The sequence below is a fragment of the Leptinotarsa decemlineata genome, unplaced genomic scaffold (assembly GCF_025532065.1).
Source record: "Leptinotarsa decemlineata unplaced genomic scaffold, Ldec_3_MD MMD2_tig00001393_RagTag_RagTag, whole genome shotgun sequence".
In the NCBI taxonomy this organism is placed as follows: Eukaryota; Metazoa; Arthropoda; class Insecta; order Coleoptera; family Chrysomelidae; genus Leptinotarsa; species Leptinotarsa decemlineata.
This window is the reverse complement of record NW_027412562.1, coordinates 13,378,046-13,391,469: the sequence shown is the minus strand read 5'-3', so window position 1 is coordinate 13,391,469 and position 13,424 is coordinate 13,378,046. Positions and strand designations below refer to the sequence as shown.

At 35.7% G+C, this 13,424-nt stretch overlaps 1 protein-coding gene across 2 annotated transcripts in view; it reads left to right on the top strand.

Moving 5' to 3' along the window:
- LOC111505295 (nephrin) overlaps window positions 1-13,424 on the top strand; it is a 1,173,166-nt gene that overhangs the window by 1,004,600 nt on the left and 155,142 nt on the right. The gene's annotated exons all lie outside the window — the stretch shown is intronic.

The following is a 13,424-nucleotide window of genomic DNA, read 5'->3' as shown; positions in this document are numbered from 1 at the left end:
GCAAAAACTCTAAAATAGAATTACAATAAAATAAAATATAAGCAACAATTGAAAATCGAACGATACAAAAAGATTTCAAGCCAAGTTAATTCACGATTGTTAATATTCATAATCGTCTTCGGGTGATGACTGAACTCCTCCGAGAGATGACTATGTATAGTCATGCCAATGCTTTCACTTATCCCGTCTTCCCTCTTTTCTCCACTTCACCGATTTAGCGGGATCTGACCCTTTGGCGGGAGTTGGCCGTTTTACGTTTGATTATGGGTTTCCAAATGTTGCGTATTTCGACGCTAGCTTGGCTGAATGCGTTGTTGGACAACATATATGCGGCTTCTTCGGATTTCCTCCAGTGTTCCTGCCTATGGATGATCTCAGCTTGGGACCACTTGACGTTATGTTGATGAGTCTAAACATGCTCTGGTATTCCCGATTCGCGGACTTTCAATGGCATCTCAGTTTCACGGATGTAGGATTTTCCGCATCCGGTAAATGTAATTCTTGGGATTGCAGTCCGCGTTTGGTGGCCTGGTTTTCGTGAGGCTGCTACGGATAGTGTTTCCCGATCTGAAGCAGGTTCTGACTTGAACCCAATTCTTCTAATCTTTTTCGACAATCCTCTAATGTGAATAAGTGCAAGTACTGGTTGTGATGGCTTCCCTTCCTTGCGAGGATCTTAGTGTCTTTCAGCCAGTCTATTCCACCATCACTTTGGAGTAACCATTTCGTTGAAGATCATTTTTGATGATGCCTAGTTTTTTCTCGACACTTTTCTTTTTATTACAGAGCTCGAAAGCATGGTCTACTAGAGTCTTGATGATTCCTCTTTTAGCCCATTGATGGTTGTTGGATTCGTGGTTCAGATACTGTCCTGTGTGAGTGATATACAGATGTTTTTCACTTAGTGTCGGTCCTCTTCAAGAAAACATCTAGGAATAACGATTCGTTGTTGACTTTCTTCTCCATTGTTAAAGTGATACGCTGTTGTTGCGCTCCAGTAATGTATCTGGTTTTGAATTTCCATTGTTCCATATTATGAAGGTTTCGTCAACGTATCTCATCCAGACTCGGGGCTCCTTGTGGGTTCCTTCAATAGCCAGAGTTCCAAACCATTCCATTCACATCAATTGTTTCTTATATTTTATTTTATTGTAATTTCATTTTAGGGTTTTTTGCTGAATAAAATTTGTTATTTTCAGTTATTCATTTTGATTTTATTGTTTTTTTTTCAGGGATTCAAATAATTTTATATGATATAAGACAATTAGAATTCCGAATTAATGATATTCATTGGAGGTTAATATGTTTCTAACCATATAAATCAGAATAAATATATTTCTGAGATATAGTTATATTCACCATTCATATTCAGTAAAATTTGTTATTGACATCTTTCATTTTCTCTCACCATCCTTGTTTTATTTTACATACATACATACTTATACCGTAGTACAAGAGTTGATTGAACTGATTTAAAAACGCACATGAATACCATCTTTTTTCAGCTACCCTGTGCTCGACTTTTAATCGAGCACAGATTTGCCGAATTCAAATAGAAAATGCTCATCTTCACGAGAATTTACATTATTTCCAAAAAATGTGAGCAAAAGTAGTTGGTGTGATGCTGTAATTTGTACTTATATTATAGTTTATAATATGTAGCAAAAATAATTAGTCCAATGTTTGAATTTTTAGTTCAATCAATCATTTCGCAAATATTTTTAATACAAACACATTCTCACGTTCAACTCAAAAATAGTATGTATGAGTAGTACCTCCTTTTGAATCGTTCATAAATCTACCCCATTAGATATATCACGATACATTCAGTAATATGCTCCAAGTGTTTACTGTACTTTCGATTAGAATAGTGTTGTTTTCTGACAGCTGCGATATATTACAAACTTCAACATGAATATGCAGTACTCTCTGCAGCACGATTTTGTATAAACATTTTGAGAAGTAGTATCTATACAGTATCTGTAATAGTCTCTGTATTCCAAACAAAAATAGTGTTGTGAATCATCCACTGAAAAAATAATGCCGGTCGCCGGTAATATTCGTCAATCGATTGTGACTTGGGCAAGGTCGAGCTCAACTTGACTTGCACTTCACGATCGTTCTAGATATCGTGTCGCTTCGAGAAACTTCCAGGGACTTTTCTAGCGGCTTCCAGAGACTTTCAGTACGATAAATAAACACTACTAACACGCAGATCGGAAGTCTAGTTTGAAGTGCGGTACAAAGAAATCTAATGAGGCGATATATATTTCAATATAAGTTTGAAGTTTCAGTTGAAGTGTTTATGTCGTATCGTTAGTGTTACAATGATATAAAATTGAGATTTTTAGTGCAGTATAGTCAATTATTGTCAAACCCACGAGGAAAACGTACCAGGTACGTTCATGATCACTAACACCAATTTTTTTGGAACTGTCAGATAACACCTGTCAGTTGGTGTTTACCTACGAAATTATTTTTGAAAGATTACCTGGAGTATAAAGGACATCACATGACCATAACATAGTAAAAATCAACCAGTAAGTCCACTCCCACTTCATTCATAAATTCAAGTTCTCGGTGACCTCCAAAAGAAGTGAGGAGACAATTCTGTTCTTTTACCATAGGCGTGCGCTCATATAAAAAACAAAATTCGAGGTTATCATAAAATATTCTGTGGTAAATTACTTATAACCAACTATAAAAACTGAAAACAATAATAAGAACAGCGAATAAACTAACATAATATCAATTTCCAACCGTTTAGGAATCACACATTGGAAGATAAGACCTCGTTAATCCTTAGTTCGCACAAGTTACGACTTCTGAGGTTTGTCGTTCGTAGAGGTGCTGGTTAACGGAAAATCAGATTTATTTTAAACAGTTTTTCTTTAACCGATGTCTGGGGTACCGTCAAATCCTTCGATACTACAACACTGAACGCGTTGGATGAGAATCCCATCCTAAGAGCGGTTGAAGGTCCCCAGCAACTCATGGTAAGATAGCCTATTGGTTGTATTATTCTATTGTGACCATAATATGCCCTACTGTCAGAAGTGAGTTTATGAACCTAATTCTCGGTGCAGCTATTGATTCTGACAGGTCTGGATTTCAGAAACCCCTGTATGAAGTAATCTTCATTTGAATCTTACGAATTTGTATTCACCTAGTATTACTGGAGTTTTTCTCCAACAGCACACCGTTATTTTAACACTTCGAGACGTGTTTTGATCACCAAGTGATCATCTTCAAGAGGAAGATCAAACTGAATCTACATACAAAGTTATCCTTCTTCACACCATATTTACGCCTTATCTACTTGTCTTGGATTATTTCAACAAGCTACATAGTATACTATAACGTATTGTTCCACCATCGTTAGTCATAATATTATTATTTTTACTTATTTCTACACTCTCATAGGCATCTAAATGCCTGTTTTTGTTAACTGAAGTTATTCTCTTCTTCTTCTTCTTTTCGATTCAATGGCAACAGCCACTAAGGCTATCCGGCCAGATGGTAACGAACGTTGTTGTTAAAGCCAAATGTGGCCACACTGAAGTGGACCTGGGGCGGGCCCATCCACAATTGGATTGAAATTATTTTATCTCGCATACCGGCAGTGACGCAAAAATCCCAGTGCCGAAAAGCAAATTAGTTTTATTAATGCTCATAACTGTTTCCGCCGTATTGAGAATATATTGCCATTGTTAATTTTTCAGATTTCCTGGAGATAAGATTGACTTCACTATTACTGTCATTTGTGTTGCCTATCTCTCAGGTCCTACGCTTTGATAGATTGAAAGTAGTTTTTTCAGCTATAAATAAATACTACGAATGTTTTGTTGTCCACCCCAAGTAGTGAAGATACTTCTTGTTATTCTCATGATAATGTTCATAGTCTCTGTGTGGAACATTCAGAGAAAATCAACCAGTCTCCGGTTTTATTGAGTACTGCTCTGGTTGGAGTATTTTATCGGTGGAATAGAGAGCATAAAATTAGATTTATAATAGACAGTGGTTCTATGTCGAACCTATTCACAGTAGATTGTTGCAGAAGGCTCAATTAACCTTACTCAAAAATGAATAAAAATATTATTGGGATATGTGTTATGGCTAATCCTTTGAAAGGCCAGGCTAATAATAATCCTAACATAAAATATCCAATTGAAGTCCTACTTGTTGACAAAATCTCTGATTCATTACCAAATATAGCTATTGATCATAATTCCCTTATCCATTTGAAAGATCTACCTTTAGCAGATACGAGATTCCACTCCTCTGGTAAAATTATTGGAATATTAGGTGTTCCTCTTTTTGCTGAAATCATGGGTTCACATCATGTTTCAGGAATCAAAGGTGCACCTACAGCCTTAGATACAAAACTCGGTTACATTGTAACAGGTCATGCTCAAAGTTCTGAAAGTTTCTCCTTTTCACAAAATAATTCAACATTTCTAAATTTGGATACATTGATATGTGGCAGGTGGATGATTTTTCAACTCCACTTTTGACAAAGGAAGATGAACTTTGTGAACAATTATTCTCTGAAACAGTTAGTAGGACGAAACATGGTAGCGTTACTATTCAGAAATGATCCCACCAAATTGGGAGATTCTTTTATAATTGGCAAAAATAGGTTTCTTCCTTTAGAAAAGAAATTAGAGAAATTATCAGAAATCTATTCATCCATTTTTAGAGATTTTATTGACCAAAATCATATGTCCCTAGTACAGGATGGCCCCAAATTCATTACATTTTTTTTAGTTACTAGTTTATGAAGTGAGTTTTGTACAGGGTGGTCCCAAATTAATCTCTTTTTTTTAGTTAATTGTTTATTAACGTAAATTTTGTACAGGGTGACACTTGACCAATATAATTTTTTTCCAATTCGTCAGTTTGGATGTAAGTTTGTGCAGGGTGTACCGCTTTATTTTTTTTTTGTTTTTTGGAAAGGTCGGGTTTCTATTCCAGTTTACTGAAATAGCATAACATAAAAATAATTGACTATTCATAAATGACCATGGAAGTCAACCGTTTACTTAGCGATGAATTGGCCTATGAACTATATGTAAGGGGTATGCCTTTTGGAAATACTGTTGCTGAGAAAAGGTCGATTCTTCGTGATGCGTTGAAGAGAGAGAAACAAAGTGGGACGGTTAGCTTTCCTAAAGTATTTTTGGACCCGAATGTTGAAATATCCACGTGCGAGAAAAAACTCAACGATTTGGAACAGGATATTCTGGGATGGGGTCAGGCCAATGGAGAAAATGAATTTCACAGAATTTATAGTCGGTTACAACACATTTTACTTCGTCTCGATCGGCTCTCGGGAAAGGAAGTAGAAGAAGAGATCACTCGGCTGAGACTTGTGTCCAAATGCTCTCGTTTGATTGGAGAGGTGAATTTGGCTCGGCAAAGGTCTTTTGTGCATTTCCATTGTAGTGGACAGGTAGCAGTGGTTCATGAAGAGTCAGCAAGAGTGTGGGGGCATCTCTTCTGGATATTCCTAATCCAACCTTGGTACATACCAGGATATAGTTCACAATATCGACTTGAGGTGGTAATAAGAAGGCCGTAGTTGTTGTGTGGCCTGAAGATTGGAATTTGACAAGAGAACGGGTACTTAATAAAAATCCCCAATACTGTGGGCGAGTTATTCCTTTAGATAACCCAAATATAGTTATTCCCGTATTGAATATTTTGGTTTCTTCAAATCCACAAAGTGATGAGCTCAAAATTCTTGCTCCAGAGAAGAGAACCAAAGTCAACTCTCATTCCCAGAGAAAAAACCCTTTTCTTTTTCCTTTCCTTATTTTTTTCCTATCAACATTAATCAAGGTCGAATTATTCTGATTGTCGTTAGGCACAAAAAACTGAACTGAATTGTTTTGAATGTTATACAGGGAGGATGCTGTGCATAAATACATGATTTCAATACATTACTTTTCTGTTGCAAAATCCGCTTTTGCATTCTGGGAACCGTAACAACCTACGGATGAACTGCTTGCCAATCACAACGGGTCTAGATCCTTCAGGTCGGTAGCTAAAGTTTTAATTAAAATTTCACAAAATCCACAATTCCACCACTAACACAGACAAATGGTTCAATTGCAACCACTGCCATAGAAAAAGCAAATCTACTAGATGAACAATATGCGTCCCACTCAGCAGTCGATTTACTGAAAAAGGCACTACCCACTATTCCCACACTAGAATCCACAATACCGAAAATTACTTTTTGACAACGTCTAGTCAGGCGGATTTTTAAACAGCTTAATATCAACAAGGCGTCTGGTACTGATGTCGTGCTCGCTATCGTACTCAAATAGTACGCTAATGAACTCGCACCAGTACTTTGCAGACTTTTCAACCTTTCTTACATCAGTGATATCAAAAATCATGGATAAATCCATAAACCACTATATTCTCAAATATCTGGAAGGCTTTAACATCTTGAACTATCATCAATATGGCTTTCGGAAACAAAGATCGACAGGCGACCTTCTTTCGTATATCACCCATATTTGGAATAACGCAATCCGAAAACATGGAGATTCAAGAGCTGTTACGCTTGGTAATTCTCAAGCCTTTGACCGTGTGTGGCATGAGGGTTTGCTGGCCAAAGTTTGCTGCTATGGCTTGTCGGATAATTTTTGTACATAGCTCCCCAGCTTTCTCAAATAACATTTCCTGCATGTAGCCGTCGATGAATATTTATCTAATACCTTCGCCATCAACGCTTGTGTTCCCCAGGGATCCATATAGTCTCGAACCCCTCTTTTCATTGTACATCGACGACTTATTAAAGAAAACGAAGAACCCAATATATTGCTTTGCTGACGACAGCACACTTGTCTCGTCATTTCATTTGGATTCCAAAACATCGGCTGCGGATACACATCTTTACCGGCAGCAGGAGGTTGCCTATTTTAATGAGGATCTAGAGGTAATTTCGAATTGGGGTGGAAGTAACCAGGTTCAATTCAATGCCACAAAAACGCAGGCATCGGTTTTTTCCAAAGAGATAAATGTCTCCGAAACGCAGGCATCGGTTTTTTCCAAAGAGATAAATGTCTCCGAACCGGATATGAGAATGTCCGCTTCCTGCTTCAATCAGTTTGTTGGTGGTTAAAATGGACACCAATATGTCTTGGAACAATTATGTCACTGGAATTGCAAAGGCTGCTTCTCAAAAGCTTGGAAAACTGTTCCGAACCAGAAAACTGCACACACCTCAGCAACTCTTGATGCTTTATAAAGCTCACCAAGAGCGGTACATATCGGAAATACGCTTTGGACTTTGAAGTTCGACTCAGTACACCTCAAACTTCAGTGTTTAGAACTCTTTGATCTGGAGAACTGCATTTATGTGGAATACACTTCCAGAGAACTTCTCTCGAAATGAATTCAATCTCTAGCGATTCAAATCCAATAAGAATCGCCACTTTCGCACAGGCACCGCTTTTACAGCTCCTTAAAGATTTTCCTGTAGTGCTTGTGTTTCGTCTATCGATCCACAACCACGTAAAATGATTCTGCATGAACAATCTACAATTAAGTGACTGGCTATTATTTTCGCTTTTTTTCCATGTTTGGTATGAAATTGTGTATTGTTTCTATATTGTGATCTCGAATGAAGTGACTGGCTATTATTTTTGCTTTTGTTCCATGTTTGGTATGAAATTGTGTATTGTTTCTGTATTGTAATCTCGAATGAAGAAATAATTGCCAAGAGACTCAGTAAATGGATATTTATGAACTTCCCTGTGAAAATTGCACAAAAGTGTAACTGAATAAGTTATTGGTTTCCATCAAGTATCGTTCAATTCCATCGTATGTCATCAGTTTCATTGCCAGGGTGGAATTATTTTTCTCTGCTACTCTTAACCATAAGTTGTATCACAATCGTAAATCGTATAATTTTTGAGGATAGACATCAGTTCTTCTGATTTTTCTCACATATTTATTCCCATCCTCCAAATTGATTAATTGAAGAAGATTAATTTTCTTATAACTTTATAGTTGTTTCCTGGATCCTTCACCATATCTTGAAATTTTCGCGTCTATTTCAATTAACAACGACTTGATTATGAGAAAGACAGGGTCTATTGCGTTTCTAATTGAGAGTCTTAAGTTACTGTGAGACTAGTAAATGAAATATTTGCAAGCGAGTTTTCAAAAACTACCATGATTATCCACATCGTTTCTCTTGAACACAAAAGTTTGTGAAAATAACAGATTCGAAGCTCCTTATCGCTAATTCAATAATTGAAAAAAAAATCTGTTGAAATGTGAGTACAAATCATTGAAGATGATCGAAAAATATATAAAGATACTGAACAGTCCGTATTACACAAGAAAAAATCTAATATATATTTGTGACATAGCATATTGAAAATAAATATTCGTCGCCAAAAACTTGCAACTGTTTCTTGTCAAAAAAATGAACGATAGTGGTTCGTTCCCAAAAAAAATACTCAAAGGCGATATTTTATGAATTGATATGAACTGGTCACGCCTCTGGTTGAAGTACGCTGTTCATCCAGCTGACCACCAGGAAATGAAGTGTCCGCTAAAATGCATCCCGTCCGGGAATGTCGAGGAGACACGTACCTACGTCATCCGCTAACTAGATTTTACGTGTTCCGGACCATGCTTGATGGTCATTATTAATAACCTTCACTGTGACCGCCGCAAATCTGAGAATTTGTATTAACAGTTCCGGCAGTTAAACGTTGTGGATTCCTCCCATATTCGATTTTGATTGAACTGTACTGTTGCCATTTCAATTGTGTGTGTGAATACATTTGGTGAGTCAATTTCAGGAGTAAACTCGCTAAAGTGATTTTCTACCATTGAATGGCGGAAGACACACCAGTTGAATGATAAATGAAGTTGTTCGAAGATGGAAATTTGGGTAAAAGGTTATGAAATGAACTTCACTGAAATAGGATATATTTTTTATTTTTATTGATAAAGAGTGTGAAAAGCTTTCACATTTATTTCATTAGCATTGTAGGCCTGTCGGTAGAACTTTTCGATCTCAATTGACTTTGAAATTTCATAACTATTCAAATATTGATGAGTATAAAAAAATTATAAAAATGTTCAGAAATCTGTGATAACCGAAATATTGTACAAATTGCAAAAAAATATTTTTTGGTCGCAATAGTTTTGCAAACTGCTACTATTTCCGATAATTATCAACTGGGAACTGAGTTTTTCCTGATACATACCATCCGAACCGGTAGACCTGTATATTCGTGTCGGTTATTAATGCGAGTGTTTTTTTCAAACTGATAAGTACCACCTGTTTTATCTGGAATAAACAGAATAGTGGATAATGACAGGTGAGTTCCAAATTAATTTGATTCATAAAGCATACGAAAATATATTTTCATTGTTGCCATAGAAAAAATAATAATTTTGATGCATTTTTTGTGATGCGCCCGGCTTGAGGACACTAGGAATAAGAGAGCCCTTCTCTTAATTTTCAGATCGTAAATGGAACATTTACACAAATTTTGCAAATACGAATGCAAAAGATCTTTTCGATTTCTTAGAAAAAATTCCTGACGACATTGATAGCGAAGTGGGCGAGGTTAGTGAGGATGACATTTTGAATGATCAGACAATACGAGAAAACAACAATATTTTTGACATAGAATCTATGCCAATAACTTTCGAAGATGAAATTCCTGTTTTCAACTCTATCGAACTGCAAAAACAAGCAGAGCAAGCAGAGATGATTTTTGCTTGTGGGACGGTGAGAAGAATAATGGAAAATAAGATGATCTGCAAGATCACAAGATCTTACTATTTTGGACTATTTTTTATGGGGGACATTGAAAAATAGGATTTACGATGACAGAGAGATAGAAAATGTAAAAGACTCGAGATTGAGGATTTTGAATTATTTCGCAACAATGCAGCAAATAAGTGTATTGAGGGCAATAAATAATATGAAAACCGAGATTAAAAATGTCTCGAAATAGAAGGACTCCAATTCGAAAATTTATTGCGCCAATAATTTTTTGTGTACCTATGTATATTACTTCATTTCAATTTTTATTACAATTATAGTGTTCGTTTCGGATGTTATTATTGCTTTATCATTTCTTTTTCTGCTCATTGAAACTCATATAATATATTTTTTATGTAGATAGGTTTCAAATAATCACAAAAGGTTTTCTTATTCGAAGTTCATTGTACAAAACACTCAGAGCAATGAAAAAAATATGAATAGGTACCTAAAAATGACAAAACAAACTCTCAAGAAACTCTACGATACATAGGGAGACGTGAAAGTTGCTATTATGTTTTTATTCAACTCATTCAACCAATTTCCAGGGCCGTAATTTGAAAGGGAATAATTCACACAATTATAATCGAATATTACCGAAACATCCCGAAATATAAAATTCAATTCAATTTATCAGTATGAAGTGAACGTCTACGATCCAAAAAACTACAACAAAAAATACAGGTCCGTATTTAAAAATTCAAAGATGACATCCTGAATGAAAGATTCATTGATATATTCTGAGAGCCCACATCAAGTGCTAATAGCAAAATGTGGACTGATTTTCAATATGTCTGCGAATAAAGAAGATATAGGCAAAAAAATAATTTGGGATTTTTTGAATTTTCCTGTATATCTCCAGAACCAAAAGAGTTATATTCCATTTCTTCACATCATTGAATAGATTTCTAAAATACACAACTTTGCTACAATTTAACCGACACTCTATCTCTTATCATTTACGAGATCCCCATATTAACAAATTTTGTATTTCTTTTTATGTCTAAATATCTTAATTTTCTCTAAGCATTATCTAATGTTCGTAACTATGGAAAAATTTAATAAATCTCTTTTTCAAATATTTCATAATTTGAAATTAATACTAATGATTTTATTTTGTCCCTTTCAATTTTTTCCAAAAGATACAATTTCATTTATAATTGATAGTATTGTACAATCTGAATAAGTAATTTCTGAATTTTTAATTTGCCATTTCCCTCGCTTAGTCTCATGATTTCTTCCTTCAATGCATGAAACAATCTCCCAAAAGTCTATATTATTTTTTTGTCCTGAGCTATACTATTCACTCACGAAGTTACTATAGCAGATAAAATATTTCAAAACTTACAAAAAAGATGTGAAGGAATATCTACTCTCGTGTAGAGCAGTTCACAATATATTCTGAAATAATATTGGGCATAACTGTATGTGCGAGTACAAAAATATATTGTCGAACATTTACCGCTCATTTATATCCTCAATATCTCTATTTATTTTAATTCAGTTAGATGTTCACCCTTTACTTTTTTGATATATTACATGATGATCGTAATTCACACCATACCACTCTAAAAGAAATCGGGCTCATATAATAAGCATTTTGTTGCTCAGCTGCCCCTATTCTCAAAAAGGATGGGTTTACCTGTATTGAAATCTTATATTTTTTTGCACAAATAGATCATATTAATATATGAAAATTTTTGCGAAATGAACAACAGGCTCAGGTGGTGCATAAATAAATCTAAAGCAAATGGAACTTCAAACGTTCAAGCCAGTCTCTATATACCTATACAGTAGGTTTAATGGACTGACGCCTATCAGAGAACAACTACTCCCCTGGTAGCATAGCCCACTGACTAATGAGAAAGTATTTCTTCCTCATTCAGAGGAATCGGGCAAATTACGAATATGCAGTTGGTTAGTACCTCGTCCACTAGATGAAGTGACCTTTTCTGATGTTTGCTCCAACTTAGGAAGAGGAATGAAATACTCTGAAAGAATTCCGATTTTCAATTGTGGAATATTATTGATTTTAGGTCGATGATGGTCACTATCTTGCACTGATGAGTGGCTAATAAGCCCGAAACCGGTCTGCAAGTGTGCCAATTGCATATACAGGAAATTTTCTGTGAAGATTCCTGCACTGACGCCTGTCGGATATAATCCAACGCCCTTCGTGGTATTAGCCAGGGGAGTAGTTGTTTTCTGATAGGCGTCAGTCCATTAAACCTACTGTGTAGCTATATCGAGACTGGCTTGAACGTTTGAAATTCATTTGCTTTAGATTTGTTTATTGCCAGCCTTCAAGCATAGCCCACTGACTAATAAGAAAATGATGCATACATTTTGATTTGACAGATTCGAACCTATAATGAGTTCGAATGGTAACTTCAGAATTATAATTTCTCAATACAGGGTTTTCCAGGACTTCTTCTTTTCCTTTCAGGAATGTATAGATGGGGTCAAAATATCACCAGTACTTCATATAACTTTATCCTTCGTTACCAAGTTAGGGGTTCTCAAAGATACAAAATGAAAAATGTTATTCTATGATAACTTTCCAAATGGATATTCAAAATCAACCAAATTTTGGTGATTGACTAAACAAATTAATTGCTTTTATGAGCTTTCATGTAGGAGTCAGCTATTTAGCTACAAAGTCAGAAACATACTACCCCCAATGGTCCATAGCCCAAAACTTTGAAATGACAAATATGTCTCAATATTTTTCAACACAATCAGATTATTTGAATAACATTCTGAATGAAAGTACTCGTGTGGAAAATCGATCTGAGCAACGATTTTTTATCAAAATGCACGTTTGTTCGAGAACATCAAAAATAATCATGATGACGTTAATGAAACAACATAACAAGTTCTGTAGATTCGTTATATTTTTGAACTAACAAGCTACGCTAATATCGAATTCAGTCCATATTTTGTATGTACATATGGAATAATCACGTTCCGTGTTGTGTTATCTGAATCTCATGAAACCCAACATTTGAATGTTTCAAATTCTTATTCGCAGCCGAAATGTTGAGAAGTCCCACTGATATTTCAATTTGATGAGAGAAAATATTTAATCCGATAAATTTATCCGAAAAAAACGGACTATACTAATAAAAACAAACGAATAAACTAGAAAAACGGCGACACATGAATAGGTGAAAATTATCTGGGGAATAATTATGAGAAACTAGAATGCGATTGTGTTTTGTTGAGTGGTAAGTTGTCATTGCAGAAGCCCGTCGTCTGTATTCTGAGTGGTAGCGGCAAGAGACACCTTCGACCGTGTCGATCACAGCTTGAGGGAGACAGGTATGTCTGAAGGATAATTAATTGGAGTATGTGGTTTCATTTGGATATTATTGTAGGTACAGTTTCACCAAAACTAGGTGGTGAGCGCGCTCCTAGGGCTGTGCGTGTCGTTGTATTGAAGGAAAATATTTTGTAAGCTGTCGCTGATATTCCTTCAATAAGCATCTGAAATCTATCAGAACAGTCGGTTGGTAGCCAGGCGGTTCGACGTGAGTGCTTTGTTCACTCACTCGAATTGATTGCCGTGTCAGTCGGTGGTTCAAGCCCTAGTCTGAACGACCGACTTTCACTTGCTATC